A 27,399-nucleotide genomic window follows, 5' to 3' on the forward strand; every position below is an offset into this window, starting at 1 on the left:
GTGTATGGTGTTTCCTGAAACATCTAAAAAACAAAGCAACAGAACCTAGGGCACTTCCACTTATGGTCCTATAGATTAGGGAAATTAAAATCAAAAAGACACAGCCACCCCAAAATTTGGAACGGCTCTGTTTACAAGAACCTCGTTTACAGTACAAGTTCAACATCGCAGAAAGTGAAAAATGGATAAAGAAGTTGTGGTATTTACTTACAAAGCAATATCACTCAGCAATGAAATCTGTGTCATCAGGCCCTTAGCAGCACAATGAGTGGATTCAGGTATGATGATTCTAACTGAAATAAGTCACACAGAAAAAGAAACATCATAAGATATCAGTAATACACGGAATGTAAACTTGGCTACACAGGAACTGAATTACAGAACAGAACAGGGTCTCAAATTTAGAAAACCAACTTATTCTTGCTTAAGGGTAAAGGTGAGTTGGGGTGCGGCATAAAACCAGAGATTGAAATGAGCACAGATAAAGTTCCTTAAGCCAAATATGGAATACACAAGAGCTACTCCTTGCTCAATGAAATGGACTCAAAACCCCATATTAAACGCCTAAGAATGTACCTGACTAGTAAGTATCTTAAAACCTATGTATTGCTATGTCTCTGAAAGAGAATCAAGCATGTGTAGAGGGGCATAAACGCAGCAGTGATAGGATTGGAGAGGTTCGGTGAGCAAATGAAGACCCTTTGAAGTCATATTGCATGGTACCCATTCCACGGGTTTCAACTACCCAGGTTTAAGGTATTCTTCCTTCAGCTAAAACATGCATGTGGAACCCAAGTATGATCAACCATGTGAACGGGAGACGTGTTCAAATATGTCTCAGTTTTCCTCCCCTGGTACTCGGGTGCAACATTCCAGACGCTTTACTAACACTCTCCCCACTTGGAGAGTCAGTCCCTTTAACCTCCTGTTTGGCCCAGTTTGCAATTTCTGCGGAAGATGAACAGGAATAGCGAGAACCAATGAGAGGCTAGCTGGAGGTGTCTGGACGGGCAAATTTAACTCTCATTTCCCACCAGGAAGAGGAATTAACCAAAGGCTCAGCATGCCGGGCCGGAACCAGATTAGGGCCTGAAGCCATCCTGCGGTGTTGCGGCTAGGTCACAAGAAAGCGAGTTGAAGAAAGGAGCTCAGGGGCACTGTAATTCACAAACCTGCAGAGTTATAAATGACAGCTATCGTCCAAAAATAGACTGAAGTAAGGCCGCCAAGAGGACTTGAAAGCAGGGCAGAATTGCAGGAAACCGATTTCAGGAGGTAGACTGGAATTGCATTGAAAGCATAGGAAAAGAGGCAGAACGTCCACAATGATGCACTTGGCCAAAAAGGGCGTATGCGTTTTTTCCTGAATATATTCAGGAAAAAACGCATACGCCCTTTTTGGCCAACCAAGCAAGCTTGCAAAGGAAATCTGCACTACAATGAAGTCTCACTTCCCCCTGGTCAAAAGGGCCATCTGAAAAAAGTGTAAAATCCAGAAAGGCAGGAGAGGCCATGGAGAACTGGGAACCTTGTTATGCTGATGGGCGGGATGTAAATTGCCAACAACCACTCGGGAGAAGTGTATGGTGTTTCCTGAAACATCTAAAAAACAAAGCAACAGAGCCTAGGGCACTTCCACTTATGGTCCTATAGCTTAGGGAAATTAAAATCAAAAAGACACAGCCACCCCAAAGTTTGGGACGCCTCCGTTTACAAGAACCTCGTTTACCGTACAAGTTCAATATCAGAGAAAGTGAAAAATGGATAAAGAACTTGTGGTACTTACGTACAATGCAGTATCACTCAGCAATGAAATCTATGTCATCAGGCCCGTAGCAGCATAATGAGTGGATTCAGGTACGATGATTCTAACTGAAATAAGTCACACAGAAAAAGAAACATCATAAGATATCACTAATACACGGAATGTAAACTTGGCTACACAGGAACTGCATTCCAAAACAGAACAGGGTCTCAAATTTAGAAAACCAACTTATGCTTGCTTAAGGGGAAAGGTGAGTTGGGGTGCTGCATAAAACCAGAGATTGAAATGAGCACAGATAAAGTTCCTTAAGCCAAATATGGAATAGACAAGAGCTACTCCTTGCTCAACGAAATGGACTCAACACCCCATATTAAACGCCTAAGAATGTACCTGACTAGTAAGTATCTTAAAACCTATGGATTGCTATGTCTCCGAAAGAGAATCAAGCATGTGTACAGGGGCATAAACGCAGCAGTGATAGGATTGGAGAGGTTCGGTGAGCAAATGAAGACCCTTTGAAGTCATATTGAATGGTACCCATTCCACGGGTTTCAACTACCCAGGTTTTAGGTATTCTTCCTTCAGCTAAAACATGCATGTGGAACCCAAGTATGATCAACCATGTGAAAGGGAGACGTGTTCAAATATGTCTCAGTTTTCCTCCCCTGGTACTCGGGTGCAACATTCCAGACGCTTTACTAACACTCTCCCCACTTGGAGAGTCAGCGCCTTTAACCTCCTGTTTGGCCCAGTTTGCAATTTCTGCGGAAGATGAACAGGAATAGCGAGAACCAATGAGAGACTAGCTGGAGGTGTCTGGACGGGCAAATTTAACTCTCATTTCCCAGCAGGAAGAGGAAATAACCAAAGGCTCAGCGTGCCGTGCCGGAACCAGATTAGGGCCTGAAGCCATCCTGCGGTGTTGCGGCCAGGTCAAAAGAAAGCAAGTTGAAGAAAGGAGCTCAGGGGCACTGTAATTCACAAACCTGCAGAGTTATAAATGACAGCTATCGTCCAAAAATAGACTGAAGTAAGGCTGCCAAGAGGACTTGAAAGCGGGGCAGAATTGCAGGAAACCGATTTCAGGAGGTAGACTGGAATTGCATTGAAAGCATAGGAAAAGAGGCAGAACGTCCACAATGATGCACTTGGCCAAAAAGGGCGTATGCGTTTTTTCCTGAATATATTTAGGAAAAAACGCATACGCCCTTTTTGGCCAACCAAGCAAGCTTGCAAAGGAAATCTGCACTAAAATGAAGTCTCACTTCCCCCCGGTCAAAAGGGCCATCTGAAAAAAGTGTAAAATCCGGAAAGGCAGGACAGGCCATGGAGAACTGGGAGCCTTGTTATGCTGATGGGCGGGATGTAAATTGCCAACAACCACTCGGGAGAAGTGTATGGTGTTTCCTGAAACATCTAAAAAACAAAGCAACAGAACCTAGGGCACTTCCACTTATGGTCCTATAGCTTAGGGAAATTAAAATCAAAAAGACACAGCCACCCCAATGTTTGGAACGGCTCTGTTTACAAGAACCTCGTTTACAGTACAAGTTCAACATCGCAGAAAGTGAAAAATGGATAAAGAAGTTGTGGTACTTACGTACAATGCAGTATCACTCAGCAATGAAATCTATGTCATCAGGCCCGTAGCAGCATAATGAGTGGATTCAGGTACGATGATTCTAACTGAAATAAGTCACACAGAAAAAGAAACATCATAAGATATCACTAATACACGGAATGTAAACTTGGCTACACAGGAACTGCATTCCAAAACAGAACAGGGTCTCAAATTTAGAAAACCAACTTATGCTTGCTTAAGGGTAAAGGTGAGTTGGGGTGCTGCATAAAACCAGAGATTGAAATGAGCACAGATAAAGTTCCTTAAGCCAAATATGGAATAGACAAGAGCTACTCCTTGCTCAACGAAATGGACTCAACACCCCATATTAAACGCCTAAGAATGTACCTGACTAGTAAGTATCTTAAAACCTATGGATTGCTATGTCTCCGAAAGAGAATCAAGCATGTGTACAGGGGCATAAACGCAGCAGTGATAGGACTGGAGAGGTTCAGTGAGCAAATGAAGACCCTTTGAAGTCATATTGCATGGTACCCATTCCACGGGTTTCAACTACCCAGGTTTAATGTATTCTTCCTTCAGCTAAAACATGCATGTGGAACCTAGAGTATGATCAACCATGTGATCGGGAGACGTGTTCAAATATGTCTCACTTTTCCTCCCCTGGTACTCGGGTGCAACATTCCAGACGCTTTACTAACACTCTCCCCACTTGGAGAAACAGTCCCTTTCACCTCCTGTTTGGCCCAGTTTGCAATTTCTGCGGAAGATGAACAGGAATAGCGAGAACCAATGAGAGGCTAGCTGGAGGTGTCTGGACGGGCAAATTTAACTCTCATTTCCCACCAGGAAGAGGAATTAACCAAAGGCTCAGCATGCCGGGCCGGAACCAGATTAGGGCCTGAAGCCATCCTGCGGTGTTGCGGCCAGGTCACAAGAAAGCGAGTTGAAGAAAGGAGCTCAGGGGCACTGTAATTCACAAACCTGCAGAGTTATAAATGACAGCTATCGTCCCAAAATAGACTGAAGTAAGGCCGCCAAGAGGAATTGAAAGCAGGGCAGAATTGCAGGAAACCGATTTCAGGAGGTAGACTGGAATTGCATTGAAAGCATAGGAAAAGAGGCAGAACGTCCACAATGATGCACTTGGCCAAAAAGGGCGTATGCGTTTTTTCCTGAATATATTCAGGAAAAAACGCATACGCCCTTTTTGGCCAACCAAGCAAGCTTGCAAAGGAAATCTGCACTACAATGAAGTCTCACTTCCCCCCGGTCAAAAGGGCCATCTGAAAAAAGTGTAAAATCCAGAAAGGCAGGACAGGCCATGGAGAACTGGGAGCCTTGTTATGCTGATGGGCGGGATGTAAATTGCCAACAACCACTCGGGAGAAGTGTATGGTGTTTCCTGAAACATCTAAAAAACAAAGCAACAGAACCTAGGGCACTTCCACTTATGGTCCTATAGCTTAGGGAAATTAAAATCAAAAAGACACAGCCACCCCAAAGTTTGGGACGCCTCTGTTTACAAGAACCTCGTTTACAGTACAAGTTCAACATCACAGAAAGTGAAAAATGGATAAAGAACTTGTGGTACTTACGTACAATGCAGTATCACTCAGCAATGAAATCTATGTCATCAGGCCCGTAGCAGCATAATGAGTGGATTCAGGTACGATGATTCTAACTGAAATAAGTCACACAGAAAAAGAAACATCATAAGATATCACTAATACACGGAATGTAAACTTGGCTACACAGGAACTGCATTCCAAAACAGAACAGGGTCTCAAATTTAGAAAACCAACTTATGCTTGCTTAAGGGTAAAGGTGAGTTGGGGTGCTGCATAAAACCAGAGATTGAAATGAGCACAGATAAAGTTCCTTAAGCCAAATATGGAATAGACAAGAGCTACTCCTTGCTCAACGAAATGGACTCAAAACCCCATATTAAACCCCTAAGAATGTACCTGACTAGTAAGTATCTTAAAACCTATGGATTGCTATGTCTCCAAAAGAGAATCAAGCGTGTGTACAGGGGAATAAACGCAGCAGTGATAGGATTGGAGAGGTTCGGTGAGCAAATGAAGACCCTTTGAAGTCATATTGCATGGTACCCATTACACGGGTCCCAACTCTCCATGTTTAAGGTATTCTTCCTTCAGCTAAAACATGCATGTGGAACCCAGAGTATGATCAACCATGTGAATGGGAGACGTGTTCAAATATGTCTCAGTTTTCCTCCCCTGGTACTCGGGTGCAACATTCCAGACGCTTTACTAACACTCTCCCCACTTGGAGAGTCAGTCCCTTTAACCTCCTGTTTGGCCCAGTTTGCAATTTCTGCGGAAGATGAACAGGAATAGTGAGAACCAATGAGAGGCTAGCTGGAGGTGTCTGGACGGGCAAATTTAACTCTCATTTCCCACCAGGAAGAGGAATTAACCAAAGGCTCAGCATGCTGGGCCGGAACCAGATTAGGGCCTGAAGCCATCCTGTGGTGTTGCGGCCAGGTCACAAGAAAGCGAGTTGAAGAAAGGAGCTCAGGGGAACTGTAATTCACAAACCTGCAGAGTTATAAATGACAGCTATCGTCCAAAAATAGACTGAAGTAAGGCTGCCAAGAGGACTTGAAAGCGGGGCAGAATTGCAGGAAACCGATTTCAGGAGGTAGACTGGAATTGCATTGAAAGCATAGGAAAAGAGGCAGAACGTCCACAATGATGCACTTGGCCAAAAAGGGCGTATGCGTTTTTTCCTGAATATATTCAGGAAAAAACGCATACGCCCTTTTTGGCCAACCAAGCAAGCTTGCAAAGGAAATCTGCACTACAATGAAGTCTCACTTCCCCCCGGTCAAAAGGGCCATCTGAAAAAAGTGTAAAATCCAGAAAGGCAGGACAGGCCATGGAGAACTGGGAGCCTTGTTATGCTGATGGGCGGGATGTAAATTGCCAACAACCACTCGGGAGAAGTGTATGGTGTTTCCTGAAACATCTAAAAAACAAAGCAACAGAACCTAGGGCACTTCCACTTATGGTCCTATAGCTTAGGGAAATTAAAATCAAAAAGACACAGCCACCCCAAAGTTTGGAATGGCTCTGTTTACAAGAACCTCGTTTACAGTACAAGTTCAACATCGCAGAAAGTGAAAAATGGATAAAGAAGTTGTGGTATTTACTTACAAAGCAATATCACTCAGCAATGAAATCTGTGTCATCAGGCCCTTAGCAGCACAATGAGTGGATTCAGGTATGATGATTCTAACTGAAGTAAGTCACACAGAAAAAGAAACATCATAAGATATCAGTAATACACGGAATGTAAACTTGGCTACACAGGAACTGAATTACAGAACAGAACAGGGTCTCAAATTTAGAAAACCAACTTATGCTTGCTTAAGGGTAAAGGTGAGTTGGGGTGCTGCATAAAACCAGAGATTGAAATGAGCACAGATAAAGTTCCTTAAGCCAAATATGGAATAGACAAGAGCTACTCCTTGCTCAACGAAATGGACTCAACACCCCATATTAAACGCCTAAGAATGTACCTGACTAGTAAGTATCTTAAAACCTATGGATTGCTATGTCTCCGAAAGAGAATCAAGCATGTGTACAGGGGCATAAGCGCAGCAGTGATAGGATTGGAGAGGTTCAGTGAGCAAATGAAGACCCTTTGAAGTCATATTGCATGGTACCCATTCCACGGGTCTCAACTCTCCATGTTTAAGGTATTCTTCCTTCAGCTAAAACATGCATGTGGAACCCAGAGTATGATCAACCATGTGAATGGGAGACGTGTTCAAATATGTCTCAGTTTTCCTCCCCTGGTACTCGGGTGCAACATTCCAGACGCTTTACTAACACTCTCCCCACTTGGAGAGTCAGTCCCTTTAACCTCCTGTTTGGCCCAGTTTGCAATTTCTGCGGAAGATGAACAGGAATAGCGAGAACCAATGAGAGGCTAGCTGGAGGTGTCTGGACGGGCAAATTTAACTCTCATTTCCCACCAGGAAGAGGAATTAACCAAAGGCTCAGCATGCCGGGCCGGAACCAGATTAGGGCCTGAAGCCATCCTGCGGTGTTGCGGCCAGGTCACAAGAAAGCGAGTTGAAGAAAGGAGCCCAGGGGCACTGTAATTCACAAACCTGCAGAGTTATAAATGACAGCTATCGTCCAAAAATAGACTGAAGTAAGGCTGCCAAGAGGACTTGAAAGCGGGGCAGAATTGCAGGAAACCGATTTCAGGAGGTAGACTGGAATTGCATTGAAAGCATAGGAAAAGAGGCAGAACATCCACAATGATGCACTTGGCCAAAAAGGGCGTATGCGTTTTTTCCTGAATATATTCAGGAAAAAACGCATACGCCCTTTTTGGCCAACCAAGCAAGCTTGCAAAGGAAATCTGCACTACAATGAAGTCTCACTTCCCCCCGGTCAAAAGGGACATCTGAAAAAAGTGTAAAATTCAGAAAGGCAGGACAGGCCATGGAGAACTGGGAGCCTTGTTATGCTGATGGGCGGGATGTAAATTGCCAACAACCACTCGGGAGAAGTGTATGGTGTTTCCTGAAACATCTAAAAAACAAAGCAACAGAACCTAGGGCACTTCCACTTATGGTCCTATAGATTAGGGAAATTAAAATCAAAAAGACACAGCCACCCCAAAATTTGGAACGGCTCTGTTTACAAGAACCTCGTTTACAGTACAAGTTCAACATCGCAGAAAGTGAAAAATGGATAAAGAAGTTGTGGTATTTACTTACAAAGCAATATCACTCAGCAATGAAATCTGTGTCATCAGGCCCTTAGCAGCACAATGAGTGGATTCAGGTATGATGATTCTAACTGAAATAAGTCACACAGAAAAAGAAACATCATAAGATATCAGTAATACACGGAATGTAAACTTGGCTACACAGGAACTGAATTACAGAACAGAACAGGGTCTCAAATTTAGAAAACCAACTTATTCTTGCTTAAGGGTAAAGGTGAGTTGGGGTGCGGCATAAAACCAGAGATTGAAATGAGCACAGATAAAGTTCCTTAAGCCAAATATGGAATACACAAGAGCTACTCCTTGCTCAATGAAATGGACTCAACACCCCATATTAAACGCCTAAGAATGTACCTGACTAGTAAGTATCTTAAAACCTATGTATTGCTATGTCTCTGAAAGAGAATCAAGCATGTGTAGAGGGGCATAAACGCAGCAGTGATAGGATTGGAGAGGTTCGGTGAGCAAATGAAGACCCTTTGAAGTCATATTGCATGGTACCCATTCCACGGGTTTCAACTACCCAGGTTTAAGGTATTCTTCCTTCAGCTAAAACATGCATGTGGAACCCAAGTATGATCAACCATGTGAACGGGAGACGTGTTCAAATATGTCTCAGTTTTCCTCCCCTGGTACTCGGGTGCAACATTCCAGACGCTTTACTAACACTCTCCCCACTTGGAGAGTCAGTCCCTTTAACCTCCTGTTTGGCCCAGTTTGCAATTTCTGCGGAAGATGAACAGGAATAGCGAGAACCAATGAGAGGCTAGCTGGAGGTGTCTGGACGGGCAAATTTAACTCTCATTTCCCACCAGGAAGAGGAATTAACCAAAGGCTCAGCATGCCGGGCCGGAACCAGATTAGGGCCTGAAGCCATCCTGCGGTGTTGCGGCTAGGTCACAAGAAAGCGAGTTGAAGAAAGGAGCTCAGGGGCACTGTAATTCACAAACCTGCAGAGTTATAAATGACAGCTATCGTCCAAAAATAGACTGAAGTAAGGCCGCCAAGAGGACTTGAAAGCAGGGCAGAATTGCAGGAAACCGATTTCAGGAGGTAGACTGGAATTGCATTGCAAGCATAGGAAAAGAGGCAGAACGTCCACAATGATGCACTTGGCCAAAAAGGGCGTATGCGTTTTTTCCTGAATATATTCAGGAAAAAACGCATACGCCCTTTTTGGCCAACCAAGCAAGCTTGCAAAGGAAATCTGCACTACAATGAAGTCTCACTTCCCCCTGGTCAAAAGGGCCATCTGTAAAAAGTGTAAAATCCAGAAAGGCAGGAGAGGCCATGGAGAACTGGGAACCTTGTTATGCTGATGGGCGGGATGTAAATTGCCAACAACCACTCGGGAGAAGTGTATGGTGTTTCCTGAAACATCTAAAAAACAAAGCAACAGAGCCTAGGGCACTTCCACTTATGGTCCTATAGCTTAGGGAAATTAAAATCAAAAAGACACAGCCACCCCAAAGTTTGGGACGCCTCCGTTTACAAGAACCTCGTTTACCGTACAAGTTCAATATCAGAGAAAGTGAAAAATGGATAAAGAACTTGTGGTACTTACGTACAATGCAGTATCACTCAGCAATGAAATCTATGTCATCAGGCCCGTAGCAGCATAATGAGTGGATTCAGGTACGATGATTCTAACTGAAATAAGTCACACAGAAAAAGAAACATCATAAGATATCACTAATACACGGAATGTAAACTTGGCTACACAGGAACTGCATTCCAAAACAGAACAGGGTCTCAAATTTAGAAAACCAACTTATGCTTGCTTAAGGGGAAAGGTGAGTTGGGGTGCTGCATAAAACCAGAGATTGAAATGAGCACAGATAAAGTTCCTTAAGCCAAATATGGAATAGACAAGAGCTACTCCTTGCTCAACGAAATGGACTCAACACCCCATATTAAACGCCTAAGAATGTACCTGACTAGTAAGTATCTTAAAACCTATGGATTGCTATGTCTCCGAAAGAGAATCAAGCATGTGTACAGGGGCATAAACGCAGCAGTGATAGGATTGGAGAGGTTCGGTGAGCAAATGAAGACCCTTTGAAGTCATATTGAATGGTACCCATTCCACGGGTTTCAACTACCCAGGTTTTAGGTATTCTTCCTTCAGCTAAAACATGCATGTGGAACCCAAGTATGATCAACCATGTGAAAGGGAGACGTGTTCAAATATGTCTCAGTTTTCCTCCCCTGGTACTCGGGTGCAACATTCCAGACGCTTTACTAACACTCTCCCCACTTGGAGAGTCAGCGCCTTTAACCTCCTGTTTGGCCCAGTTTGCAATTTCTGCGGAAGATGAACAGGAATAGCGAGAACCAATGAGAGACTAGCTGGAGGTGTCTGGACGGGCAAATTTAACTCTCATTTCCCAGCAGGAAGAGGAAATAACCAAAGGCTCAGCGTGCCGTGCCGGAACCAGATTAGGGCCTGAAGCCATCCTGCGGTGTTGCGGCCAGGTCAAAAGAAAGGAAGTTGAAGAAAGGAGCTCAGGGGCACTGTAATTCACAAACCTGCAGAGTTATAAATGACAGCTATCGTCCAAAAATAGACTGAAGTAAGGCTGCCAAGAGGACTTGAAAGCGGGGCAGAATTGCAGGAAACCGATTTCAGGAGGTAGACTGGAATTGCATTGAAAGCATAGGAAAAGAGGCAGAACGTCCACAATGATGCACTTGGCCAAAAAGGGCGTATGCGTTTTTTCCTGAATATATTCAGGAAAAAACGCATACGCCCTTTTTGGCCAACCAAGCAAGCTTGCAAAGGAAATCTGCACTACAATGAAGTCTCACTTCCCCCCGGTCAAAAGGGCCATCTGAAAAAAGTGTAAAATCCAGAAAGGCAGGACAGGCCATGGAGAACTGGGAGCCTTGTTATGCTGATGGGCGGGATGTAAATTGCCAACAGACACTCGGGAGAAGTGTATGGTGTTTCCTGAAACATCTAAAAAACAAAGCAACAGAGCCTAGGGCACTGCCACTTATGGTCCTATAGCTTAGGGAAATTAAAATCAAAAAGACACAGCCACCCCAAAGTTTGGGACGCCTCTGTTTACAAGAACCTCGTTTACAGTACAAGTTCAACATCGCAGAAAGTGAAAAATGGATAAAGAAGTTGTGGTATTTACTTACAAAGCAATATCACTCAGCAATGAAATCTGTGTCATCAGGCCCTTAGCAGCACAATGAGTGGATTCAGGTATGATGATTCTAACTGAAGTAAGTCACACAGAAAAAGAAACAACATAAGATATCAGTAATACACGGAATGTAAACTTGGCTACACAGGAACTGAATTACAGAACAGAACAGGGTCTCAAATTTAGAAAACCAACTTATGCTTGCTTAAGGGTAAAGGTGAGTTGGGGTGCTGCATAAAACCAGAGATTGAAATGAGCACAGATAAAGCTCCTTAAGTCAAATATGGAATAGACAAGAGCTACTCCTTGCTCAACGAAATGGACACAACACCGCATATTAAACGCCTAAGAATGTACCTGGCTAGTAAGTATCTTAAAACCTATGGATTGCTATGTCTCCGAAAGAGAATCAAGCATGTGTACAGGGGCATAAACGCAGCAGTGATAGGATTGGAGAGGTTCGGTGAGCAAATGAAGACCCTTTGAAGTCATATTGCATGGTACCCATTCCACGGGTTTCAACTACCCAGGTTTAAGGTATTCTTCCTTCAGCTAAAACATGCATGTGGAACCTAGAGTATGATCAACCATGTGATCGGGAGACGTGTTCAAATATGTCTCAGTTTTCCTCCCCTGGTACTCGGGTGCAACATTCCAGACGCTTTACTAACACTCTCCCCACTTGGAGAGTCAGTCCCTTTAACCTCCTGTTTGGCCCAGTTTGCAATTTCTGCGGAAGATGAACAGGAATAGCGAGAACCAATGAGAGGCTAGCTGGAGGTTGCTGGACGGGCAAATTTAACTCTCATTTCCCACCAGGAAGAGGAATTACCCAAAGGCTCAGCGTGCCGTGCCGGAACCAGATTAGGGCCTGAAGCCATCCTGCGGTGTTGCGGCCAGCTCAAAAGAAAGCGAGTTGAAGAAAGGAGCTCAGGGGCACTGTAATTCACAAACCTGCAGAGTTATAAATGACAGCTATCGTCCAAAAATAGACTGAAGTAAGGCTGCCAAGAGGACTTGAAAGCGGGGCAGAATTGCAGGAAACCAATTTCAGGAGCTAGACCTGAATTGCATTGCAAGCATAGGAAAAGAGGCAGAACGTCCACAATGATGCACTTGGCCAAAAAGGGCGTATGCGTTTTTTCCTGAATATATTCAGGAAAAAACGCATACGCCCTTTTTGGCCAACCAAGCAAGCTTGCAAAGGAAATCTGCACTACAATGAAGTCTCACTTCCCCCTGGTCAAAAGGGCCATCTGAAAAAAGTGTAAAATCCAGAAAGGCAGGACAGGCCATGGAGAACTGGGAGCCTTGTTATGCTGATGGGCGGGATGTAAATTGCCAACAACCACTCGGGAGAAGTGTATGGTGTTTCCTGAAACATCTAAAAAACAAAGCAACAGAACCTAGGGCACTTCCACTTATGGTCCTATAGCTTAGGGAAATTAAAATCAAAAAGACACAGCCACCCCAAAGTTTGGAACGGCTCTGTTGACAAGAACCTCGTTTACAGTACAAGTTCAACATCGCAGAAAGTGAAAAATGGAGAAAGAAGTTGTGGTATTTACTTACAAAGCAATATCACTCAGCAATGAAATCTGTGTCATCAGGCCCTTAGCATCACAATGAGTGGATTCAGGTATGATGATTCTAACTGAAATAAGTCACACAGAAAAAGAAACATCATAAGATATCAGTAATACACGGAATGTAAACTTGGCTACACAGGAACTGAATTACAGAACAGAACAGGGTCTCAAATTTAGAAAACTAACTTATGCTTGCTTAAGGGTAAAGGTGAGTTGGGGTGCTGCATAAAACCAGAGATTGAAATGAGCACAGATAAAGTTCCTTAAGCCAAATATGGAATAGACAAGAGCTACTCCTTGCTCAACGAAATGGACTCAACTCCGCATATTAAACGCCTAAGAATGTACCTGACTAGTAAGTATCTTAAAACCTATGGATTGCTATGTCTCCGAAAGAGAATCAAGCATGTGTACAGGGGAATAAACACAGCAGTGATAGGATTGGAGAGGTTTGGTGAGCAAATGAAGACCCTTTGAAGTCATATTGCATGGTACCCATTCCACGGGTCTCAACTCTCCAGGTTTAAGGTATTCTTCCTTCAGCTAAAACATGCATGTGGAACCCAAGTATGATCAACCATGTGAACGGGAGATGTGTTCAAATATGTCTCAGTTTTCCTCCCCTGGTACTCGGGTGCAACATTCCAGACGCTTTACTAACACTCTCCCCACTTGGAGAGTCAGTGCCTTTAACCTCCTGTTTGGCCCAGTTTGCAATTTCTGCGGAAGATGAACAGGAATAGCGAGAACCAATGAGAGGCTAGCTGGAGGTGTCTGGACAGGCATATTTAACTCTCATTTCCCACCAGGAAGAGGAAATAACCAAAGGCTCAGCGTGCCGTACCGGAACCAGATTAGGGCCTGAAGCCATCCTGCGGTGTTGCGGCCAGCTCAAAAGAAAGCGAGTTGAAGAAAGGAGCTCTAGGGCACTGTAATTCACAAACCTGCAGAGTTATAAATGACAGCTATCGTCCAAAAATAGACTGAAGTAAGGCTGCCAAGAGGACTTGAAAGCGGGGCAGAATTGCAGGAAACCGATTTCAGGAGGTAGACTGGAATTGCATTGAAAGCATAGGAAAAGAGGCAGAACGTCCACAATGATGCACTTGGCCAAAAAGGGCGTATGCGTTTTTTCCTGAATATATTCAGGAAAAAACGCATACGCCCTTTTTGGCCAACCAAGCAAGCTTGCAAAGGAAATCTGCACTACAATGAAGTCTCACTTCCCCCCGGTCAAAAGGGCCATCTGAAAAAAGTGTAAAATCCAGAAAGGCAGGACAGGCCATGGAGAACTGGGAGCCTTGTTATGCTGATGGGCGGGATGTAAATTGCCAACAACCACTCGGGAGAAGTGTATGGTGTTTCCTGAAACATCTAAAAAACAAAGCAACAGAACCTAGGGCACTTCCACTTATGGTCCTATAGCTTAGGGAAATTAAAATCAAAAAGACACAGCCACCCCAAAGTTTGGGACGCCTCTGTTTACAAGAACCTCGTTTACAGTACAAGTTCAACATCACAGAAAGTGAAAAATGGATAAAGAACTTGTGGTACTTACGTACAATGCAGTATCACTCAGCAATGAAATCTATGTCATCAGGCCCGTAGCAGCATAATGAGTGGATTCAGGTACGATGATTCTAACTGAAATAAGTCACACAGAAAAAGAAACATCATAAGATATCACTAATACACGGAATGTAAACTTGGCTACACAGGAACTGCATTCCAAAACAGAACAGGGTCTCAAATTTAGAAAACCAACTTATGCTTGCTTAAGGGTAAAGGTGAGTTGGGGTGCTGCATAAAACCAGAGATTGAAATGAGCACAGATAAAGTTCCTTAAGCCAAATATGGAATAGACAAGAGCTACTCCTTGCTCAACGAAATGGACTCAAAACCCCATATTAAACCCCTAAGAATGTACCTGACTAGTAAGTATCTTAAAACCTATGGATTGCTATGTCTCCAAAAGAGAATCAAGCGTGTGTACAGGGGAATAAACGCAGCAGTGATAGGATTGGAGAGGTTCGGTGAGCAAATGAAGACCCTTTGAAGTCATATTGCATGGTACCCATTACACGGGTCCCAACTCTCCATGTTTAAGGTATTCTTCCTTCAGCTAAAACATGCATGTGGAACCCAGAGTATGATCAACCATGTGAATGGGAGACGTGTTCAAATATGTCTCAGTTTTCCTCCCCTGGTACTCGGGTGCAACATTCCAGACGCTTTACTAACACTCTCCCCACTTGGAGAGTCAGTCCCTTTAACCTCCTGTTTGGCCCAGTTTGCAATTTCTGCGGAAGATGAACAGGAATAGTGAGAACCAATGAGAGGCTAGCTGGAGGTGTCTGGACGGGCAAATTTAACTCTCATTTCCCACCAGGAAGAGGAATTAACCAAAGGCTCAGCATGCTGGGCCGGAACCAGATTAGGGCCTGAAGCCATCCTGTGGTGTTGCGGCCAGGTCACAAGAAAGCGAGTTGAAGAAAGGAGCTCAGGGGAACTGTAATTCACAAACCTGCAGAGTTATAAATGACAGCTATCGTCCAAAAATAGACTGAAGTAAGGCTGCCAAGAGGACTTGAAAGCGGGGCAGAATTGCAGGAAACCGATTTCAGGAGGTAGACTGGAATTGCATTGAAAGCATAGGAAAAGAGGCAGAACGTCCACAATGATGCACTTGGCCAAAAAGGGCGTATGCGTTTTTTCCTGAATATATTCAGGAAAAAACGCATACGCCCTTTTTGGCCAACCAAGCAAGCTTGCAAAGGAAATCTGCACTACAATGAAGTCTCACTTCCCCCCGGTCAAAAGGGCCATCTGAAAAAAGTGTAAAATCCAGAAAGGCAGGACAGGCCATGGAGAACTGGGAGCCTTGTTATGCTGATGGGCGGGATGTAAATTGCCAACAACCACTCGGGAGAAGTGTATGGTGTTTCCTGAAACATCTAAAAAACAAAGCAACAGAACCTAGGGCACTTCCACTTATGGTCCTATAGCTTAGGGAAATTAAAATCAAAAAGACACAGCCACCCCAAAGTTTGGAATGGCTCTGTTTACAAGAACCTCGTTTACAGTACAAGTTCAACATCGCAGAAAGTGAAAAATGGATAAAGAAGTTGTGGTATTTACTTACAAAGCAATATCACTCAGCAATGAAATCTGTGTCATCAGGCCCTTAGCAGCACAATGAGTGGATTCAGGTATGATGATTCTAACTGAAGTAAGTCACACAGAAAAAGAAACATCATAAGATATCAGTAATACACGGAATGTAAACTTGGCTACACAGGAACTGAATTACAGAACAGAACAGGGTCTCAAATTTAGAAAACCAACTTATGCTTGCTTAAGGGTAAAGGTGAGTTGGGGTGCTGCATAAAACCAGAGATTGAAATGAGCACAGATAAAGTTCCTTAAGCCAAATATGGAATAGACAAGAGCTACTCCTTGCTCAACGAAATGGACTCAACACCCCATATTAAACGCCTAAGAATGTACCTGACTAGTAAGTATCTTAAAACCTATGGATTGCTATGTCTCCGAAAGAGAATCAAGCATGTGTACAGGGGCATAAGCGCAGCAGTGATAGGATTGGAGAGGTTCAGTGAGCAAATGAAGACCCTTTGAAGTCATATTGCATGGTACCCATTCCACGGGTCTCAACTCTCCATGTTTAAGGTATTCTTCCTTCAGCTAAAACATGCATGTGGAACCCAGAGTATGATCAACCATGTGAATGGGAGACGTGTTCAAATATGTCTCAGTTTTCCTCCCCTGGTACTCGGGTGCAACATTCCAGACGCTTTACTAACACTCTCCCCACTTGGAGAGTCAGTCCCTTTAACCTCCTGTTTGGCCCAGTTTGCAATTTCTGCGGAAGATGAACAGGAATAGCGAGAACCAATGAGAGGCTAGCTGGAGGTGTCTGGACGGGCAAATTTAACTCTCATTTCCCACCAGGAAGAGGAATTAACCAAAGGCTCAGCATGCCGGGCCGGAACCAGATTAGGGCCTGAAGCCATCCTGCGGTGTTGCGGCCAGGTCACAAGAAAGCGAGTTGAAGAAAGGAGCCCAGGGGCACTGTAATTCACAAACCTGCAGAGTTATAAATGACAGCTATCGTCCAAAAATAGACTGAAGTAAGGCTGCCAAGAGGACTTGAAAGCGGGGCAGAATTGCAGGAAACCGATTTCAGGAGGTAGACTGGAATTGCATTGAAAGCATAGGAAAAGAGGCAGAACATCCACAATGATGCACTTGGCCAAAAAGGGCGTATGCGTTTTTTCCTGAATATATTCAGGAAAAAACGCATACGCCCTTTTTGGCCAACCAAGCAAGCTTGCAAAGGAAATCTGCACTACAATGAAGTCTCACTTCCCCCCGGTCAAAAGGGACATCTGAAAAAAGTGTAAAATTCAGAAAGGCAGGACAGGCCATGGAGAACTGGGAGCCTTGTTATGCTGATGGGCGGGATGTAAATTGCCAACAACCACTCGGGAGAAGTGTATGGTGTTTCCTGAAACATCTAAAAAACAAAGCAACAGAACCTAGGGCACTTCCACTTATGGTCCTATAGATTAGGGAAATTAAAATCAAAAAGACACAGCCACCCCAAAATTTGGAACGGCTCTGTTTACAAGAACCTCGTTTACAGTACAAGTTCAACATCGCAGAAAGTGAAAAATGGATAAAGAAGTTGTGGTATTTACTTACAAAGCAATATCACTCAGCAATGAAATCTGTGTCATCAGGCCCTTAGCAGCACAATGAGTGGATTCAGGTATGATGATTCTAACTGAAATAAGTCACACAGAAAAAGAAACATCATAAGATATCAGTAATACACGGAATGTAAACTTGGCTACACAGGAACTGAATTACAGAACAGAACAGGGTCTCAAATTTAGAAAACCAACTTATTCTTGCTTAAGGGTAAAGGTGAGTTGGGGTGCGGCATAAAACCAGAGATTGAAATGAGCACAGATAAAGTTCCTTAAGCCAAATATGGAATACACAAGAGCTACTCCTTGCTCAATGAAATGGACTCAACACCCCATATTAAACGCCTAAGAATGTACCTGACTAGTAAGTATCTTAAAACCTATGTATTGCTATGTCTCTGAAAGAGAATCAAGCATGTGTAGAGGGGCATAAACGCAGCAGTGATAGGATTGGAGAGGTTCGGTGAGCAAATGAAGACCCTTTGAAGTCATATTGCATGGTACCCATTCCACGGGTTTCAACTACCCAGGTTTAAGGTATTCTTCCTTCAGCTAAAACATGCATGTGGAACCCAAGTATGATCAACCATGTGAACGGGAGACGTGTTCAAATATGTCTCAGTTTTCCTCCCCTGGTACTCGGGTGCAACATTCCAGACGCTTTACTAACACTCTCCCCACTTGGAGAGTCAGTCCCTTTAACCTCCTGTTTGGCCCAGTTTGCAATTTCTGCGGAAGATGAACAGGAATAGCGAGAACCAATGAGAGGCTAGCTGGAGGTGTCTGGACGGGCAAATTTAACTCTCATTTCCCACCAGGAAGAGGAATTAACCAAAGGCTCAGCATGCCGGGCCGGAACCAGATTAGGGCCTGAAGCCATCCTGCGGTGTTGCGGCTAGGTCACAAGAAAGCGAGTTGAAGAAAGGAGCTCAGGGGCACTGTAATTCACAAACCTGCAGAGTTATAAATGACAGCTATCGTCCAAAAATAGACTGAAGTAAGGCCGCCAAGAGGACTTGAAAGCAGGGCAGAATTGCAGGAAACCGATTTCAGGAGGTAGACTGGAATTGCATTGCAAGCATAGGAAAAGAGGCAGAACGTCCACAATGATGCACTTGGCCAAAAAGGGCGTATGCGTTTTTTCCTGAATATATTCAGGAAAAAACGCATACGCCCTTTTTGGCCAACCAAGCAAGCTTGCAAAGGAAATCTGCACTACAATGAAGTCTCACTTCCCCCTGGTCAAAAGGGCCATCTGTAAAAAGTGTAAAATCCAGAAAGGCAGGAGAGGCCATGGAGAACTGGGAACCTTGTTATGCTGATGGGCGGGATGTAAATTGCCAACAACCACTCGGGAGAAGTGTATGGTGTTTCCTGAAACATCTAAAAAACAAAGCAACAGAGCCTAGGGCACTTCCACTTATGGTCCTATAGCTTAGGGAAATTAAAATCAAAAAGACACAGCCACCCCAAAGTTTGGGACGCCTCCGTTTACAAGAACCTCGTTTACCGTACAAGTTCAATATCAGAGAAAGTGAAAAATGGATAAAGAACTTGTGGTACTTACGTACAATGCAGTATCACTCAGCAATGAAATCTATGTCATCAGGCCCGTAGCAGCATAATGAGTGGATTCAGGTACGATGATTCTAACTGAAATAAGTCACACAGAAAAAGAAACATCATAAGATATCACTAATACACGGAATGTAAACTTGGCTACACAGGAACTGCATTCCAAAACAGAACAGGGTCTCAAATTTAGAAAACCAACTTATGCTTGCTTAAGGGGAAAGGTGAGTTGGGGTGCTGCATAAAACCAGAGATTGAAATGAGCACAGATAAAGTTCCTTAAGCCAAATATGGAATAGACAAGAGCTACTCCTTGCTCAACGAAATGGACTCAACACCCCATATTAAACGCCTAAGAATGTACCTGACTAGTAAGTATCTTAAAACCTATGGATTGCTATGTCTCCGAAAGAGAATCAAGCATGTGTACAGGGGCATAAACGCAGCAGTGATAGGATTGGAGAGGTTCGGTGAGCAAATGAAGACCCTTTGAAGTCATATTGAATGGTACCCATTCCACGGGTTTCAACTACCCAGGTTTTAGGTATTCTTCCTTCAGCTAAAACATGCATGTGGAACCCAAGTATGATCAACCATGTGAAAGGGAGACGTGTTCAAATATGTCTCAGTTTTCCTCCCCTGGTACTCGGGTGCAACATTCCAGACGCTTTACTAACACTCTCCCCACTTGGAGAGTCAGCGCCTTTAACCTCCTGTTTGGCCCAGTTTGCAATTTCTGCGGAAGATGAACAGGAATAGCGAGAACCAATGAGAGACTAGCTGGAGGTGTCTGGACGGGCAAATTTAACTCTCATTTCCCAGCAGGAAGAGGAAATAACCAAAGGCTCAGCGTGCCGTGCCGGAACCAGATTAGGGCCTGAAGCCATCCTGCGGTGTTGCGGCCAGGTCAAAAGAAAGGAAGTTGAAGAAAGGAGCTCAGGGGCACTGTAATTCACAAACCTGCAGAGTTATAAATGACAGCTATCGTCCAAAAATAGACTGAAGTAAGGCTGCCAAGAGGACTTGAAAGCGGGGCAGAATTGCAGGAAACCGATTTCAGGAGGTAGACTGGAATTGCATTGAAAGCATAGGAAAAGAGGCAGAACGTCCACAATGATGCACTTGGCCAAAAAGGGCGTATGCGTTTTTTCCTGAATATATTCAGGAAAAAACGCATACGCCCTTTTTGGCCAACCAAGCAAGCTTGCAAAGGAAATCTGCACTACAATGAAGTCTCACTTCCCCCCGGTCAAAAGGGCCATCTGAAAAAAGTGTAAAATCCAGAAAGGCAGGACAGGCCATGGAGAACTGGGAGCCTTGTTATGCTGATGGGCGGGATGTAAATTGCCAACAGACACTCGGGAGAAGTGTATGGTGTTTCCTGAAACATCTAAAAAACAAAGCAACAGAGCCTAGGGCACTGCCACTTATGGTCCTATAGCTTAGGGAAATTAAAATCAAAAAGACACAGCCACCCCAAAGTTTGGGACGCCTCTGTTTACAAGAACCTCGTTTACAGTACAAGTTCAACATCGCAGAAAGTGAAAAATGGATAAAGAAGTTGTGGTATTTACTTACAAAGCAATATCACTCAGCAATGAAATCTGTGTCATCAGGCCCTTAGCAGCACAATGAGTGGATTCAGGTATGATGATTCTAACTGAAGTAAGTCACACAGAAAAAGAAACAACATAAGATATCAGTAATACACGGAATGTAAACTTGGCTACACAGGAACTGAATTACAGAACAGAACAGGGTCTCAAATTTAGAAAACCAACTTATGCTTGCTTAAGGGTAAAGGTGAGTTGGGGTGCTGCATAAAACCAGAGATTGAAATGAGCACAGATAAAGCTCCTTAAGTCAAATATGGAATAGACAAGAGCTACTCCTTGCTCAACGAAATGGACACAACACCGCATATTAAACGCCTAAGAATGTACCTGGCTAGTAAGTATCTTAAAACCTATGGATTGCTATGTCTCCGAAAGAGAATCAAGCATGTGTACAGGGGCATAAACGCAGCAGTGATAGGATTGGAGAGGTTCGGTGAGCAAATGAAGACCCTTTGAAGTCATATTGCATGGTACCCATTCCACGGGTTTCAACTACCCAGGTTTAAGGTATTCTTCCTTCAGCTAAAACATGCATGTGGAACCTAGAGTATGATCAACCATGTGATCGGGAGACGTGTTCAAATATGTCTCAGTTTTCCTCCCCTGGTACTCGGGTGCAACATTCCAGACGCTTTACTAACACTCTCCCCACTTGGAGAGTCAGTCCCTTTAACCTCCTGTTTGGCCCAGTTTGCAATTTCTGCGGAAGATGAACAGGAATAGCGAGAACCAATGAGAGACTAGCTGGAGGTGTCTGGACGGGCAAATTTAACTCTCATTTCCCACCAGGAAGAGGAATTAACCAAAGGCTCAGCATGCCGGGCCGGAACCACATTAGGGCCTGAAGCCATCCTGCGGTGTTGCGGCCAGGTCACAAGAAAGCGAGTTGAAGAAAGGAGCTCAGGGGCACTGTAATTCACAAACCTGCAGAGTTATAAATGACAGCTATCGTCCAAAAATAGACTGAAGTAAGGCCGCCAAGAGGACTTGAAAGCAGGGCAGAATTGCAGGAAACCGATTTCAGGAGGTAGACTGGAATTGCATTGAAAGCATAGGAAAAGAGGCAGAACGTCCACAATGATGCACTTGGCCAAAAAGGGCGTATGCGTTTTTTCCTGAATATATTCAGGAAAAAACGCATACGCCCTTTTTGGCCAACCAAGCAAGCTTGCAAAGGAAATCTGCACTACAATGAAGTCTCACTTCCCCCCGGTCAAAAGGGCCATCTGAAAAAAGTGTAAAATCCAGAAAGGCAGGACAGGCCATGGAGAACTGGGAGCCTTGTTATGCTGATGGGCGGGATGTAAATTGCCAACAACCACTCGGGAGAAGTGTATGGTGTTTCCTGAAACATCTAAAAAACAAAGCAACAGAACCTAGGGCACTTCCACTTATGGTCCTATAGCTTAGGGAAATTAAAATCAAAAAGACACAGCCACCCCAAAGTTTGGGACGCCTCTGTTTACAAGAACCTCGTTTACAGTACAAGTTCAACATCACAGAAAGTGAAAAATGGATAAAGAACTTGTGGTACTTACGTACAATGCAGTATCACTCAGCAATGAAATCTATGTCATCAGGCCCGTAGCAGCATAATGAGTGGATTCAGGTACGATGATTCTAACTGAAATAAGTCACACAGAAAAAGAAACATCATAAGATATCACTAATACACGGAATGTAAACTTGGCTACACAGGAACTGCATTCCAAAACAGAACAGGGTCTCAAATTTAGAAAACCAACTTATGCTTGCTTAAGGGTAAAGGTGAGTTGGGGTGCTGCATAAAACCAGAGATTGAAATGAGCACAGATAAAGTTCCTTAAGCCAAATATGGAATAGACAAGAGCTACTCCTTGCTCAACGAAATGGACTCAACACCCCATATTAAACGCCTAAGAATGTACCTGACTAGTAAGTATCTTAAAACCTATGGATTGCTATGTCTCCGAAAGAGAATCAAGCATGTGTACAGGGGCATAAACGCAGCAGTGATAGGATTGGAGAGGTTCGATGAGCAAATGAAGACCCTTTGAAGTCATATTGCATGGTACCCATTCCACGGGTTTCAACTACCCAGGTTTAAGGTATTCTTCCTTCAGCTAAAACATGCATGTGGAACCTAGAGTATGATCAACCATGTGAACGGGAGACGTGTTCAAATATGTCTCAGTTTTCCTCCCCTGGTACTCGGGTGCAACATTCCAGACGCTTTACTAACACTCTCCCCACTTGGAGAGTCAGTCCCTTTAACCTCCTGTTTGGCCCAGTTTGCAATTTCTGCGGAAGATGAACAGGAATAGCGAGAACCAATGAGAGACTAGCTGGAGGTGTCTGGACGGGCAAATTTAACTCTCATCTCCCACCAGGAAGAGGAATTAAACAAAGGCTCAGCGTGCCGTGCCGGAACCAGATTAGGGCCTGAAGCCATCCTGCGGTGTTGCGGCCAGGTCAAAAGAAAGCAAGTTGAAGAAAGGAGCTCAGGGGCACTGTAATTCACAAACCTGCAGAGTTATAAATGACAGCTATCGTCCAAAAATAGACTGAAGTAAGGCTGCCAAGAGGACTTGAAAGCGGGGCAGAATTGCAGGAAACCGATTTCAGGAGGTAGACTGGAATTGCATTGAAAGCATAGGAAAAGAGGCAGAACGTCCACAATGATGCACTTGGCCAAAAAGGGCGTATGCGTTTTTTCCTGAATATATTCAGGAAAAAACGCATACGCCCTTTTTGGCCAACCAAGCAAGCTTGCAAAGGAAATCTGCACTACAATGAAGTCTCACTTCCCCCCGGTCAAAAGGGCCATCTGAAAAAAGTGTAAAATCCAGAAAGGCAGGACAGGCCATGGAGAACTGGGAGCCTTGTTATGCTGATGGGCGGGATGTAAATTGCCAACAGACACTCGGGAGAAGTGTATGGTGTTTCCTGAAACATCTAAAAAACAAAGCAACAGAGCCTAGGGCACTGCCACTTATGGTCCTATAGCTTAGGGAAATTAAAATCAAAAAGACACAGCCACCCCAAAGTTTGGGACGCCTCTGTTTACAAGAACCTCGTTTACAGTACAAGTTCAACATCGCAGAAAGTGAAAAATGGATAAAGAAGTTGTGGTATTTACTTACAAAGCAATATCACTCAGCAATGAAATCTGTGTCATCAGGCCCTTAGCAGCACAATGAGTGGATTCAGGTATGATGATTCTAACTGAAGTAAGTCACACAGAAAAAGAAACAACATAAGATATCAGTAATACACGGAATGTAAACTTGGCTACACAGGAACTGAATTACAGAACAGAACAGGGTCTCAAATTTAGAAAACCAACTTATGCTTGCTTAAGGGTAAAGGTGAGTTGGGGTGCTGCATAAAACCAGAGATTGAAATGAGCACAGATAAAGCTCCTTAAGTCAAATATGGAATAGACAAGAGCTACTCCTTGCTCAACGAAATGGACACAACACCGCATATTAAACGCCTAAGAATGTACCTGGCTAGTAAGTATCTTAAAACCTATGGATTGCTATGTCTCCGAAAGAGAATCAAGCATGTGTACAGGGGCATAAACGCAGCAGTGATAGGATTGGAGAGGTTCGGTGAGCAAATGAAGACCCTTTGAAGTCATATTGCATGGTACCCATTCCACGGGTTTCAACTACCCAGGTTTAAGGTATTCTTCCTTCAGCTAAAACATGCATGTGGAACCTAGAGTATGATCAACCATGTGATCGGGAGACGTGTTCAAATATGTCTCAGTTTTCCTCCCCTGGTACTCGGGTGCAACATTCCAGACGCTTTACTAACACTCTCCCCACTTGGAGAGTCAGTCCCTTTAACCTCCTGTTTGGCCCAGTTTGCAATTTCTGCGGAAGATGAACAGGAATAGCGAGAACCAATGAGAGACTAGCTGGAGGTGTCTGGACGGGCAAATTTAACTCTCATTTCCCACCAGGAAGAGGAATTAACCAAAGGCTCAGCATGCCGGGCCGGAACCACATTAGGGCCTGAAGCCATCCTGCGGTGTTGCGGCCAGGTCACAAGAAAGCGAGTTGAAGAAAGGAGCTCAGGGGCACTGTAATTCACAAACCTGCAGAGTTATAAATGACAGCTATCGTCCAAAAATAGACTGAAGTAAGGCCGCCAAGAGGACTTGAAAGCAGGGCAGAATTGCAGGAAACCGATTTCAGGAGGTAGACTGGAATTGCATTGAAAGCATAGGAAAAGAGGCAGAACGTCCACAATGATGCACTTGGCCAAAAAGGGCGTATGCGTTTTTTCCTGAATATATTCAGGAAAAAACGCATACGCCCTTTTTGGCCAACCAAGCAAGCTTGCAAAGGAAATCTGCACTACAATGAAGTCTCACTTCCCCCCGGTCAAAAGGGCCATCTGAAAAAAGTGTAAAATCCAGAAAGGCAGGACAGGCCATGGAGAACTGGGAGCCTTGTTATGCTGATGGGCGGGATGTAAATTGCCAACAACCACTCGGGAGAAGTGTATGGTGTTTCCTGAAACATCTAAAAAACAAAGCAACAGAACCTAGGGCACTTCCACTTATGGTCCTATAGCTTAGGGAAATTAAAATCAAAAAGACACAGCCACCCCAAAGTTTGGGACGCCTCTGTTTACAAGAACCTCGTTTACAGTACAAGTTCAACATCACAGAAAGTGAAAAATGGATAAAGAACTTGTGGTACTTACGTACAATGCAGTATCACTCAGCAATGAAATCTATGTCATCAGGCCCGTAGCAGCATAATGAGTGGATTCAGGTACGATGATTCTAACTGAAATAAGTCACACAGAAAAAGAAACATCATAAGATATCACTAATACACGGAATGTAAACTTGGCTACACAGGAACTGCATTCTAAAACAGAACAGGGTCTCAAATTTAGAAAACCAACTTATGCTTGCTTAAGGGTAAAGGTGAGTTGGGGTGCTGCATAAAACCAGAGATTGAAATGAGCACAGATAAAGTTCCTTAAGCCAAATATGGAATAGACAAGAGCTACTCCTTGCTCAACGAAATGGACTCAACACCCCATATTAAACGCCTAAGAATGTACCTGACTAGTAAGTATCTTAAAACCTATGGATTGCTATGTCTCCGAAAGAGAATCAAGCATGTGTACAGGGGCATAAACGCAGCAGTGATAGGATTGGAGAGGTTCGATGAGCAAATGAAGACCCTTTGAAGTCATATTGCATGGTACCCATTCCACGGGTTTCAACTACCCAGGTTTAAGGTATTCTTCCTTCAGCTAAAACATGCATGTGGAACCTAGAGTATGATCAACCATGTGAACGGGAGACGTGTTCAAATATGTCTCAGTTTTCCTCCCCTGGTACTCGGGTGCAACATTCCAGACGCTTTACTAACACTCTCCCCACTTGGAGAGTCAGTCCCTTTAACCTCCTGTTTGGCCCAGTTTGCAATTTCTGCGGAAGATGAACAGGAATAGCGAGAACCAATGAGAGACTAGCTGGAGGTGTCTGGACGGGCAAATTTAACTCTCATCTCCCACCAGGAAGAGGAATTAAACAAAGGCTCAGCATGCCGGGCCGGAACCAGATTAGGGCCTGAAGCCATCCTGCGGTGTTGCGGCCAGGTCACAAGAAAGCGAGTTGAAGAAAGGAGCTCAGGGGCACTGTAATTCACAAACCTGCAGAGTTATAAATGACAGCTATCGTCCAAAAATAGACTGAAGTAAGGCCGCCAAGAGGACTTGAAAGCAGGGCAGAATTGCAGGAAACCGATTTCAGGAGGTAGACTGGAATTGCATTGAAAGCATAGGAAAAGAGGCAGAACGTCCACAATGATGCACTTGGCCAAAAAGGGCGTATGCGTTTTTTCCTGAATATATTCAGGAAAAAACGCATACGCCCTTTTTGGCCAACCAAGCAAGCTTGCAAAGGAAATCTGCACTACAATGAAGTCTCACTTCCCCCCGGTCAAAAGGGCCATCTGAAAAAAGTGTAAAATCCAGAAAGGCAGGACAGGCCATGGAGAACTGGGAGCCTTGTTATGCTGATGGTCGGGATGTAAATTGCCAACAGACACTCGGGAGAAGTGTATGGTGTTTCCTGAAACATCTAAAAAACAAAGCAACAGAGCCTAGGGCACTGCCACTTATGGTCCTATAGCTTAGGGAAATTAAAATCAAAAAGACACAGCCACCCCAAAGTTTGGGACGCCTCTGTTTACAAGAACCTCGTTTACAGTACAAGTTCAACATCGCAGAAAGTGAAAAATGGATAAAGAAGTTGTGGTATTTACTTACAAAGCAATATCACTCAGCAATGAAATCTATGTCATCAGGCCCTTAGCATCACAATGAGTGGATTCAGGTATGATGATTCTAAATGAAATAAGTCACACAGAAAAAGAAACATCATAAGATATCAGTAATACACGGAATGTAAACTTGGCTACACAGGAACTGAATTACAGAACAGAACAGGGTCTCAAATTTAGAAAACCAACTTATGCTTGCTTAAGGGTAAAGGTGAGTTGGGGTGCTGCATAAAACCAGAGATTGAAATGAGCACAGATAAAGTTCCTTAAGCCAAATATGGAATAGACAAGAGCTACTCCTTGCTCAACGAAATGGACTCA

At 43.9% G+C, this 27,399-nt stretch overlaps 1 long non-coding RNA gene across 1 annotated transcript in view; it reads right to left on the minus strand.

The window, feature by feature from the left end:
• The window catches only part of LOC307185424, an 811,550-nt gene extending 784,403 nt beyond the window's left edge, over window positions 1-27,147 (minus strand). Inside the window, exon 1 of the long non-coding RNA XR_013828075.1 lies at window positions 27,065-27,147. This is a non-coding gene — a long non-coding RNA (uncharacterized lncRNA). The remainder of the gene's footprint in view (window positions 1-27,064) is intronic.
• Between the last annotated feature and the right edge of the window lie 252 nt (window positions 27,148-27,399).

Source organism: Stenella coeruleoalba (assembly GCF_951394435.1).
Source record: "Stenella coeruleoalba genome assembly, chromosome: 4".
In the NCBI taxonomy this organism is placed as follows: domain Eukaryota; kingdom Metazoa; phylum Chordata; class Mammalia; order Artiodactyla; family Delphinidae; genus Stenella; species Stenella coeruleoalba.